Genomic DNA, 12623 nt, shown 5'->3' with positions numbered 1-12623 from the left:
CTTGTACATCTTTGAGTTGTGGGGTAATGAACTTGCCTCAAATATGCTTGTTGCCAGGATGACTGCAGCAGCTCTCTGAAGACACATGGTACCAAGATTTGGTATACATGAGAGAAACAAAGGGGAAGCACATCATCTTGAATAACAGCTCCTGAGAGGATAACCCATTACATTTCCAGTATCTCTTGTTTAGTCCATTTTGATGCATTGGCAGCAAACACACCACTTGAAACAAGAGGTGAAGGAAAGTGTAATGAAAGCAACACTAAGGCAAAAAAAAAATCAATAAATCAATATTATAGCACAGGGAATTAGGTTTATTCCTCATTAGACCAAAGCAACGGGGCTCCTCACTGAGAGGTAGCAGTAGGAAATTAAAATCAAAAAAGAATCTAGTCCTTTGCACTTGTCTCAAAGTTTTCTGCAATTCCAGTATAGCTGTTTTAGAGACAAGTGCAGAGCTTTCTGTATGCAAGTTTTCTACTGGAAACATTTAATCATAATCTTGCAGCAACATAAATCACATTCCTGGATGTATTTTAGCATGCTTTCGTATTAGAAATAATCAATATATCGTACAACATCAACATGAGATTAAAAAAATACCAACAAAGATGAAAATGCTAAATAAACTTGATTCAGAATAATATGCCAGGGAGAATAAAAACTGAAGACCAGCTGTTCAGATTTCTTGAACAGCAGCAGAAGGGTATCAAAGAGGGGTGACACATTCCTCCCTAGATATGGAATTATAAAGCTAAGACACAGTAACAGAGAAGGCCCTATTATACTCCAAGCAAATACAACTTGGATGTTGGAGGAATGTGGTGGATGGTATCTCAGATGAGCAGACAGGCTCATATGAGAGGATGGTTCTTAAGGAAACCTCACCCCAAACCATTTAGGGCTTTAAAGATCATAGCAAGAACTATGAATTGGTCCTGAAAATGAATCTGAAACCAATAAAGCTGTTGATATAAGAGTTATATGCACCTGATCATCAGCACCAGTCATCTATCTGACCACTGACTGGATCCTGGGCAAGCTGGAGCTTTCAGACACTTTTCAAAAGTGTTGAGAGGACTGCAGTAGTCTAACCACAATATAACTAAAGGCATGTAACACAACAGCCAAATCTGACTTCTTTAGGAATGGAAACAGATGGCATACCCACCTAAGCTGGACAAAACAGTTCCTTGTCACAGGAAGCACACCCAGACTGCCAACCTGAATGATTAATGGATGTGCTATTACACCCAACATGGACTCCTGTTGGGTTGTCAATCCATTACTAACCTCAAGCACGGGCTCAGAACCTCAACAGCTTTCCCAAAATATGACAGAAAGGAAACATAATGTGGGGTGTTTTTTACATACTGGTGAAATTGTACTCCAAATCCCAGAACATCTCTCCCATTTTATGTAAATGTACATTTTATGTAGATGTTAAAAAACTTGGGGAAACAGAATGGGGCCCAAGGATTCTTGGCAGTGCTTAGAACTAGAAGTGGTTTCTTAAATCTCAGCTCTACAATTCTATGATTCTATTCTTGCTTCTACCTCTTCCCCTCAAAGCACTTATACTGAAAGAAAATAAAGTTAAGCTTCTATATAAGTGGCCTGAAAACAATTCTTGTTTACTGATACACAAGAAGTTTGCCATACCAATTTTGATCTGTATGGAAGTCATAATGCATTTGCACAGGCTATTATTGCTGTAGTTACTGCAGCAATTACTACTGTGCACAGTCCTATGTTAGATTTGTTTGCACATGTCTCGTGGTATAATAGTCCCCAGAAAAGTTTGAGCTGTTGTATAACTTCTTGCTCTAGTTTAAAATGCTCCACATTTAATTGCTACTGCTATGGTGTCACAGTAGAGCAAAACAGTATACTGTACCAAAAAAGGGAAAGAAATGTTTAAATATTTTAGAAAGCCACACAGTAGCATGTGTTTATTTGCTCAGTTGTATCACTTTCGCAACTGTAGAACAATATTCTGAAAGATACATTGTTTCCAGGTTGTATTCTATTCAGGCACTGATCTGTTTAACTTCTGCTTAGCTAGGATGCAGCAACATGTATCATATATAGATAGTTGTCAGGGGGCTGATGATTGCAAAGTTAGCGGGGAACTCAGATTTGCCCATATGAAAAATATCCCTCCCAAGTAAATTACTAACCCGGGCAACTTTCCTATTAGTATATTGATGTAGATGAAGCTTTGCTAATTTATGCAGCCTTGGGTCATCCACATATCTTTTCTTGCCAAAATCATGCCATTGCAATGGTTTTGTTATCACAAAACCTACATGTTACAGAAGTAAGCGTAAATGCTAACTTTTTTTATTTGTGACCTTTACTATTTGATCTTGAAAGCTAAAGCTCACACAATTCAGATATGATGAAACCCATGTGTGCATCAATAAATCATAACATATCACTATTGTGATGAGTTTGTGGAGGAACAAGGCAAGGAGAGTACTAATCACCATGCATTTAATGTACTCAGGTTGGTGTGGGTGTGGGTGTGTGTGTGAGAGAGAGACAGACAGACAGACAGACAGAGGTCTACATTTGCAAATCCATGGTGTATTACTTTTAGAATACATTGTCTCCAACACAGCTGCAAACTCTTCTAGAAAAAATACTGTATTTGTTTTTAAAAATTTTAGTTTATAAACACAGTGCTTTTCTCTCCTTGTGCACAATGAACACAGTAAAGCATTTTGCTTTTCCTTGTCAGGCAGATGACACTTAAGCTGTCATAATATAATTTTCCTGTACTTAGGTTTGATGTCTAGCATAGTATGTTTATTCACATTTTTAGATGTGCCAGTAAATAAACCTGAGTCAGATATATTCAATTACATTTATTTCGTGGCTTTATTATTGGTAGGTGGATCTTTTCTTAAACATGTATCTTCTGATACAACATGCTTTCCAACTGCAAAGAGATAAAATGAAATATGAAGACAAGCAGTGCCCAGAAGAAGGGTGTGTTATAGTATATTTATAAAATTCTGGTACATCTGACTTTAATTCCCATAAAATATAGAATGCTGGGGCTTTTGTCACAAGTTTAAGGGCTCAACTAATGCTTTCTCTCCCAGGCTTCTCCTATGGAATCACTTGGAGAAAATTTACTAAATGCACTCATCTGCCCTCAGAGTCAAATGATACAGGCAACCAAGTGCAAGTGGGCAGCAACTTCTGAAGAAGTTTTCTGAGTTTTCTCAGACTATTTCCTATCCATCCAATTGGATCATGTGCCACTGCAGCACTGTAGTGTCTGAGTTCAAACTACTGCAGTAGAATAGACTTCCCACCAACCCCCAAAACATGTTAATCTGAAAGCATTTTCTGAGCTGGCAGCAAGAGATACTGAAATGTTATCTGCTTGAGGCAGACAGAATGAATACTTGCATTTAACTCAAGTGACTGAGTGTGCACATGCATGCAAGATGTTTTCATGATCAAAACTTGGGTCATTTTCAGGTGACACTAAAAATTCCTTTTATTTTGAGATCTGACACCTGTTATACATGCATGGCAATGCAGAATAGAAAGAGGAAGATAGACATTCTCAAACCAGATGTGTATTCTAGACAACAGCAATCTAAATTATAGATGTGGGAAATGCAAAATCTGTTTGAGCATCACTTAAAAAAAAAAAAAAGCCTTATGGCTAGAAGATGGGCAAATTTTACATTGTAATGCTTCAAGCCATAGTGTCTTATTTCTAAAGGTCCCAGTGTTCAGAGAAAGAACAAAATCATTATGGACTTTCTTTCCCATTAAAACTCAATAATGAAACATCTGATGAGTTCAGGGCTTTTTATTAAAAAATAAAAACTTATGCTATGCAATTAATTTTTGTCTGTTAATAAAAAAATTACCCTCTCTTGATACACATACACCACAACTAATGAGGGGAAAGTATGATTTATGCATAAAATCCCTTTTTATTGAATGTTTTTATTTGTGAATTTTGATGGCCTTTCTTTGGGATATCTATAGATAGGTGAGATATGACCTGATCTTTGAAAGGCCCTTATTCCTTCTTGAGTCACTGCATTCTGAAATGCTTTCATGCTTTACCAAATACAAACCATACCTGTGTTGCTTGAGAAAAAGCTAGCCAACTATAAAGTTACAGTAAAAGATCTGTGCATCTTCATATTATGTTAGGCAAAGACTCTATTATTCCAGCACTGCTCGCCCATCATCAATGCTCTCCGGAGGCCAAGTTACATTATATCCAAGATGCAAGTGCAACCTGGCTCTCTTTGTTGACAATTACAGCCCCTACTGCCAGAGGAAACTGAAGGGGATCATGCCTGAAGGGAACAAACTGTCTTTCTGCACCTGTTGTTTATCTCTGCTTTTCTCTCTCTTGCTAATTTTCCATAGGAGTTACGGAACATGTTCCATAGTAGCTTCTGCTTACAGCAGCATCCCTCAACTTAGTGCCCTCTGGATGTTCTAGTCTAGACCACAACTCAGTCAGTATAGCCACCAGAATGCTCAACGGCTTTTTCAGGGTGACAGTGTTTCTACCATATAGCCTGGCTCTGAATAAAATAGAGGCAATGCCTTCATGTTAAGACTATACCTTCTCAGTAGGAAGCCCTGCCTCTAAATTCCAGATGTGTGTCATACTGGTGGTAAAGGGTGCTAAAAATACTCTTATTGCTTAGTACAGTCCAAACTTGATAGTCACCTTCCTTCATCTATAACCATGAGCTTCCTCACAAATAATAAACTGTTCAGTGTGTTGTTGTTTTTTTCTTTTAAAGATCAACATAGCAACATGATTGATACAGTATCAGTAGAGAGCCCACCTCTTTTCTTGCTAAGAAAGCATTTTTATATGCTTTCCCAAGTTTCAATCAGGGCTGATTCACATCATTCTATGTGTTGAGTGTTGTGGTTTTGCAGGACTACAGGTGAAACTCGGAAAATTAGAATATCGTGGACACGTTCATTTATTTCAGTAATTCAACTTAAAAGGTGAAACTAATATATGAGATATGGCTCCCCAAATCTCTTTTCTGATGAGAGTAGCTTTTGCATCTCATTTGGAAACCAAGGACCCAGAGTCTGGAGGAAGAATGGGGAGGCACACAATGTCAGATGCTTTAAGTCCAGTGTGACGTTTCCACAGTCTGTGTTGATTTGGGGAGCCATGTCATCAGCTGATGTTGGTCCACTGTGCTTCATTAACTCCAGGGTCAACGCAGCCATCTACCAGGAATTTTTGGAGCACTTCATGCTTCCTTCCACAGACGAGCTTTATGGGGATGCTGACTTCATTTTCCAGCAGGACTTTGGCACCTGCCCACACTGCCAAAAGTACCAAAACCTGGTTCAATGCCCATGGGATTAATGTGCTTGATTGGCCAGCAAACTTGCCTGACCTGAATCCCATAGAGAATCTATGGGGCATTGCCAAGAGAAAGGTGAGAGACACGAGACTGAGCAATGCAGAAGAGCTGAAGGCTGCTATTGAAGCTTCCTGGTCTTCCATAACACCTTAGCAGTGCCAAGTACCATAATACCACAGCAGTGTCAAGTACTGAGTACATATGCATGCTTCTACTTCTCAGAGGTCCAATGTTGCTCTGTTTGCAGTCCTTGTTTTGCTGATTTTATTTAATATTCTAATTTTCTGAGATTGTTAATTTGGGGTTTTCATCAGCTGTATGCCATGATCATCACAATTATAACAAATAAAGGCTTGACATATCTCACGTTGCATGTCATGAGTCTATCTCATATATTAGTTTCACCTTTCAAGTTGAATTACTGAAATAAATGAACTTTTCCACGATATTCTAATTTTCTGAGTTTCACCTGTAGTTCTCATGCCATTGCCAAAGCATTTTATAGATTTGTCCATCATATTGGCTTACTGCCAAGTACGGAGAATTTTAGAGCATATTGAAATATATGAATGGTCAGTCTGTGATAAACAGCTTCAAACAAACCTGCACATCACATTCCTGTTCCAGTTTGACAAACTTTTAATTATATCACCACCAACTTATTGCTACTATAGTGGAGAGTTCATGAAGGCATATTAACATTCAATAGAGCACTTGGATTAGAAGATTGTAGTCTTTCAGACCTATTTTACTACTTGTGCCAGCATGTGCTTCCGATTCCGATGACACCCACCAGCTGCTACACACCAATGTAGCAGCACAGACCACAATGTGAGAAGGAAATTGTGCTACATTATTCACTTACACTTATCTGAAATACAGAAAGAAATTTCTCTAAACTCAACTGTGTTGTCATCTTAGAAGCTCTGTACCATTCAGGGCTCCCTCCGCCCCCGGCAGATTAACATATCACATATAAAACTGCAATGCTAGCAAGTTATGTACACCTTTGAGGAATGGTTTTAAATTGGCTTTTGAGCATCTGATTAGGAAATTTTGATTACAAGTCTTTGAATAATAAGCATTTAAGAAGTAGGCAAGCTTATCAATACACCCAAAACAGATATGTGAATGTAGGGATCCACTTGTTTGTTTGTCAACGAGGGCATTTTAACACTGACTACTAACACAAGTTCTCAAGACAGCCTTATAATAGTTATATAATATAATAAAACAGACAAGAGTTACTTGGGAAGAGCAAAAATGTATACCGGTTTCCGCTGTTTTCAGTTGTTTGAACTGCTGAATCACTGGACCATGGTGGATCCCAGAGGAAATAAATCCCAGACTGGAAATGGCTGTAGCAGCACACAGACACATGTCCCTCATAAACTAGGAGCTCCTTACTGGGCTGTAGCTAATCATCTTTCTCAACCTCTGGTGCCAGAAACAAGAGGCACCAGCGAGCAAGAGTGTTCATTTGCCCCACCCCAACATGTCTTCATTCAGATGTTTCAACTGCCACATTCTAAGTGCTGTCTTAGCCATCCCTTGATTTGTTGCTGCCAGCCACCAACCTACTGCAGTTCCCCAAGTCATCTGGCATGTGAAAAATGCTCTTGGAGAGATGTGGTATCCGAGGGAAAATTAGATAAGATGCTGCTCACTCCAAGTTTTTGGGCAGACATGTATTTCAATGTAAAAGAGAACTTAAGCAAAGGGGCCTGCATATGATGAAGCACCCTGCTGGCTAGAGGTCCAGGTGCCCTTAACACCTGCCAAGCAAATTTATCTGCATGAAAAAAGTGTGGAATAAGCACATACACGCCATTATCAAAAAATTCAGACTAGGTCTCTCAGCCTAAATAGACTATGATCCTGCATAGACCTATAGAATTTCAGGGTTGGAAGGGACTCTGAGGATCATCTAGCTCAAACCCATGCAAAGCAGGAATACGCACCTGTCGCATATGGGGATCGAACCTGCAACCTTGGCATTATCTTTCATAACCTTGTTATATTGTGCTCAATGCTCTAGCACAATGGACTAAGGGACCATCAATGAAAGTCTAGAGAAGGAGAAGCTTACACCCCGGAGTTACCACCAGCCATTTCTTCAACCAATAAATGCTTCTAACCTGGCAGCCCACAAACTTACTGCCATTTCAGTAGGGTGACAAAGGCTTCAACAAGGAGCTAACTTGTAAGTTAGTAACTCAGTGCAGTCAAGCACTGGGGTAAAGAATGAGAAGCACAGGTACAAGTACCTTTGGTCAGTCATTAGCATTGTTGGTTCAGTTCTCATTTTTATGCAGGGACACAGCTAGAGAGCAAGATCAAACATGGAATGAAGACAGATTCATAAACAACCATCTCTCTTGGAAGTGTATAGCATTTCTGCAACCATTACCTCTTCCATCAAGACAGTCCTGAAAATAAACAACTTAAGGAGAATAATATGGCAAGCAAACACCCAGTGTAAGCAAAGGCAGGGAAGAAACAAGGCCATCTACTGCTGCTGAAAACCAATAGCACACATCCCTTCTCTCTCCACAGACAGGCATTCTTCCTACCACACTCAGAGAAACTAGCAAGATGCTTCCCCTTGATCCACACAGGAAGCAAAACAGAACTAAAGCAGCGCTATCAGCAAAAAAGACAAGTGGAACACTAGATTATGTTGTACTGCCATGATGTACCTGTTAACTTTCCATATCAATAATGCTTTAAGTGACACAACTCCATTTCTTTTTATAGCAGTTAACAATGTTGGGAAAGGGAAAGTAAGAGCATGAGAAGATAAATAGCTCTGAGGAGCTATTTCTATTAAAGAAAGCAAATGCATTACTTGTAAGTACTCATATACTACAAACAGCTGCAAACATGCTTTTGAATCTCATTGCACATATAATTATTTGCACTGTCAAGAGACTCCCCACCCTCCTTGAATACTGTTACTACTAGGAAAGATGTGCCACTTGAAAGTACATTAAAGTAGAACGGAAAACCTTACTGACAATGGCATAACCCTAAGCAAAAAGAGAGGGAGAAGTAATTTGTGCTATGCAAAAAAAATCACATTTGCAGGAACCACTTCAGATATCATGCCATTTCAATATTTTAAGTACTTGCAAGGTTAGGTACTTTATTCAAATAAATTGGGAGTTAGTCACCATGTCTTCCAGAGGGTGGCATAAGTGGGGCTTCCAACACAAACATAAGATACAAGCGATAATATCTGCTAACTAAAGTCCAGTTTCCGTATTTATATAATACACCATGCAATCTTTTAAACCACATTCTCCCCCATTCATTCATTTGTTTGTTTCTATTTTGGAATCTCACATTGTGGAGAATTTTATCTATAAGTTCAAAATATAAAGAAAGTTTAAAAACTGCATTCAACATGTGGAATTACATGCACAAATCACAGACCCTGACAGTGTGAACACCAACCAAGCATTGTTGGGAGACTTGCCATTCCATCCTATTTTACTCTGTTGTTGCCAGTGATTCTTCTTTCTAATATACTGCAAGCTATTGCTGCAGCTAGGAAAGCTACACAGTATGCAAATTTAAGAGAACCATTCTCACAGCATTTTCCTCTTTCAGTACATTTGTTGACAGAAGAGGCTGAGTTAACTAAATATCTAGTCAAGTTGCTTGATTAACCAATACAAAATTTGATACTAGATCTTTATAACATGATAATTTTGTTACAATCTTCTTGTCTGAGTTAAAAGAAACATTAATCATCTGTCCCATCAGACTGGCCATGTTTTTGTCAAAGTTGTTATTCAACATGGCATGTCCTCCATGGAAATATCAAAATGCAGAATAAAAACTGTCAGATTATGTTTTTATTCCAAGTGGAAATGAGCACCTCAGCAGAATAATAAGGAATGGATTTCTTCATATACCTCCAATTATTAAATGACATTTTTAATAAATCAACATCTATTTGAGTTCCTGGCCTGAGTTTTGCACTTTAAAAATCAATAAACTTTGTTCATTAGCAACATGGCACTGAGCTTCCTAGTAGAAGAGTGGAGTGGAAATGTTACAAAATAAAACAAATAATGAATCTCCAGCATTCAAACACTAGCAGCAGTAACCTTATGCACACTTATTTGGGTACTAGTCCCATAGATTTCACTGGGACTTACTTCTGAGTAAACATGCACACAGTTGGGCTGCATAAATATGAAACCCTTTGCTATAGTTAACGCAACAGATCTCATTAAACCTCTGACCCAGTTGAGGAGCCGTCTCCCATTTCAGAGCAAAATTGCTTTACTGATATATTATGTGCTGATCCACCCCATCTTTAAAGTGCTGCGCTCAATCCCTCCGCTTTGCTATTAAACATCCACCAAGACAAAAAAGCTCTGCTGCTCTGGGAAAATCTAAATGATGGATCTCGCCAGCTAGAAACATCACCTGTAGTGCCAAAACCACACAGTTCTAACAGGGGAAGGGGGGGGGGAGTAAACAGTGTGCGTTCTGCAAATATCCTGGAGAGTGTGGGGTCATCTGCCGGGACTTCCAGCTACAGAACAAGCAGGCTGCTGGTGCTTCTGTAGTTCTGGCAGAATACATGCTGCCTCCCATCCCCGAGAAAGGCTTGCTTCCATTCACTGCTTACTGGTCCATAGGCAAACAGGAGCGGAGCCAAAACGGGGTGGGGTGCGCTCTCTCTCTCTCTCTCTCTCTCTCTGTCTCTGCCTTTACACCGAATCTGAGGGGGAGACAGCAGAGAAGGCGGCCAGCATTATTCCACTCCCACCAACGAGATCGGAAATGAAATGTAACAGCAGCCTATGTCTCCCGCGCCAAGTCTTACAAGAACAGAATACTAACGGGTTCATTTCTCTCTCTCTCTGACCGATTATTACCATATGCAGATAAGCAAAGCACACAGGCGCAGCAGGAGCAGCTCCCTTCGCCTTCACATCCTACCCGGCGCAACTTTTTGCTTGGGAAACAGGCGACGATCCCCACGCCAGGGCAATGCTTCTTTCTCTCCCCTAGTATTTGCTTTAGCAGAAATGGTGTTTCGTCACAGATTCAGGAAGAACAGCGCGAGAACGGTGCTCGCTCTCCCTCAACTCTCAATGCCCATCAACCCCAGAAAGAGGGAAAGTCACGCCTCTCTCTAATTTCATCAGGGCTCTTTGCTTCTTTACCTACTCAGAACTTACTCCACTCCACTGAAGATGCCTAGTAAGCATCTTGAGTAACTTTAAGGGTTTTTATTTGAGGACGATCGCCTCAGAATAAACTGGGGGAGGGGGGGAGTGAGATTTGCCTTTCATTACATTTTGCTCCCTCCTCCACTAAGGAATCAGGGAATCATGAGCTGGAAGGGGATCACCAGGGTCATCTAGCCCAACCCCCTGCAACGCAGGAATCTCTCCAGCCCACCACCCTGAGATGAAGAGTCTCACGCCCTACCGACTGAGCTACGTATCTCACATCTTACATGTTAAAAGGTTAAATGTTGGCGTGAGGAATGGAAGGCATGGTGGGCAAAAAGCTCTCGCCACGGGCAAAGCTCCCATCTTCTCGCCGAAGGAGACACGTCGCCGTGCTGCATGCAGAAAGGAAGGGAAAACTTTTCCTAGCAGAAGATGCTGTTGCAACAGCTTGAAATGGGGGGAGGGGGGGAGGGGAGGGAGAGCATTCCAGCTACCAACCCTTTCGCACCCATATCTGGCACCCTGCGCCTCACGTCACACACTACCCATCCTGAAAAATGCTGTCCTCATTTCATTGCACGACACGGGGCGATTTCTGCCTGCGTGGCTTCGTCGAGGGGTTGGGCTGGATGACCTTCAGGCACCCCCCCCTTTCTCGGCTCAGTGACAACAGTTGCCTTGGCAGCGCCGGGCCTGGCTCGGCTTCTTCGGCACGCGAGGGAAGCGAGAGGGAAAGGCAACTTGGATCCTACCCCCCCCCGCCCACCCTCCCATCCCATCCTCACCGAAGCCCACCGACGGCAACTTTCCGGCATCGCCAACGGACACTGCAGCAACGCGAGAGCAAGCCCCAAAGGAGCGCTTCAAGGAGACGCGGCCGTCTTCTGCCTCCACCTGGACGCGCGGAGCGGGGTTGTTCTTACCTCAGCAGAAGCCACCTCAGCACAGCCGGCGGATAATCCCCTGCCCGCGCGGGCGGCCGGCGGCGGCGGCGCTTCCCCTCAGAAGCTGCTCCTCTCGCTGCCAAGGCGAGGCGAAGCGACGTCTTCTTCCGCGACGCCCTCCGTCCTCGCGCTTCTCCCTCCGCCCGCCCGCCCGCCTGGCTTGGGCGCACCTGGGCTGAGGGAAGCCGCTTTGCCCCCCGCGCTCCTTCCCTCAGTCAGTCCGCGGGCATCTCTCCACAGAAAGAGGGCGACGACGACGACGCTTCGCCCGGGCTGCAGGCTCGCTCTGCTTCTGCCCGGAAACAGGAGTCTTTGAGAAGGGAGAGCGAGGTGGGGGAAGAAGAGTAGCGGGAGGTAATAATAATAATAATAATAATAAAAACTTTGAGGTAAAAAAAAGGGGGGGTGAGGACGTAACGTTTAAGGCAGAGAGGGCGGGATGTCGGGGGAGAGACTGAGCACGCGCCCGGCGCGCTCGAGGAAGCGCCGCGAGTGCTCCGCGCGCAGAGGCGCTTCTTGGCCGAGCCTCCCGGCGAGGGGAAAGGTGTCCCCTCCCACCATCCAGGGCAAAGGGAGCTTCGCGGAGCGAGGAGCGAGGACGAGCGACGAAGGAGGCGCCTGCCAAATCCTGAGGGAAGCGTGGGGTCGCCTCGACACGGGAAATCGAGGGGGTGGCTGGGGGTCAGTTTTCGCTCTCCTCCTGCAGCAGCAGCAGCAGCAGAGGAAAGAGAAGAGCGCGGAGGGAGGGAGAACTGGAGAAAGCCGCGAGGAGGCAGCAGGTTGCAGCAGCCCTTCTTCAGCCGAACGCGCGGCGGCGGCGGCGGCAGGGCTCTGGGCTGGCTCCCTCTCGCTGGCGCAGGCGGAGGAGGAAGGCGGCAAGACGACGGCCGCGTCGTTCCTCGGGAGTGAGGGATGGCCGGTCGGCTTCAGATCAGGTGGGCAGGGAAGCTCGGAGAAGATTCATGGCGCGCTGTCAAGAGGGCTTTGGACACGCCGTCCTCCTCGGCTGTTTCACGCTCCCCGGAGTGCGACGGACGTGGCCGGCGCTGCCTCGGAAGGAGAGGCGAAGCCTTGGCCAAGCGGCAGTGTGGCCA

The 12623-nt window shown here is 43.3% G+C and overlaps 1 protein-coding gene across 15 annotated transcripts in view; it reads right to left on the bottom strand.

The window, feature by feature from the left end:
* Positions 1 to 12209, bottom strand: part of PCDH15 (protocadherin related 15) — a 649889-nt gene extending 637680 nt beyond the window's left edge. For 9 of the 15 annotated variants that reach the window (XM_081861749.1, XM_081861756.1, XM_081861754.1 and 6 more), the window contains exon 1: positions 11509 to 12209. The gene's annotated coding sequence lies outside the window, so the exon portion shown is untranslated. The other 6 variants (XM_081861758.1, XM_081861763.1, XM_081861760.1 and 3 more) reach the window with 6 other exon arrangements.
* Between the last annotated feature and the right edge of the window lie 414 nt (positions 12210 to 12623).

Source organism: Podarcis erhardii (assembly GCF_964252035.2).
Source record: "Podarcis erhardii genome assembly, chromosome: 5".
In the NCBI taxonomy this organism is placed as follows: domain Eukaryota; kingdom Metazoa; phylum Chordata; class Lepidosauria; order Squamata; family Lacertidae; genus Podarcis; species Podarcis erhardii.
The sequence above is the reverse complement of the archived record's forward strand: the minus strand, read 5'-3'. Positions and strand labels throughout refer to the sequence as shown.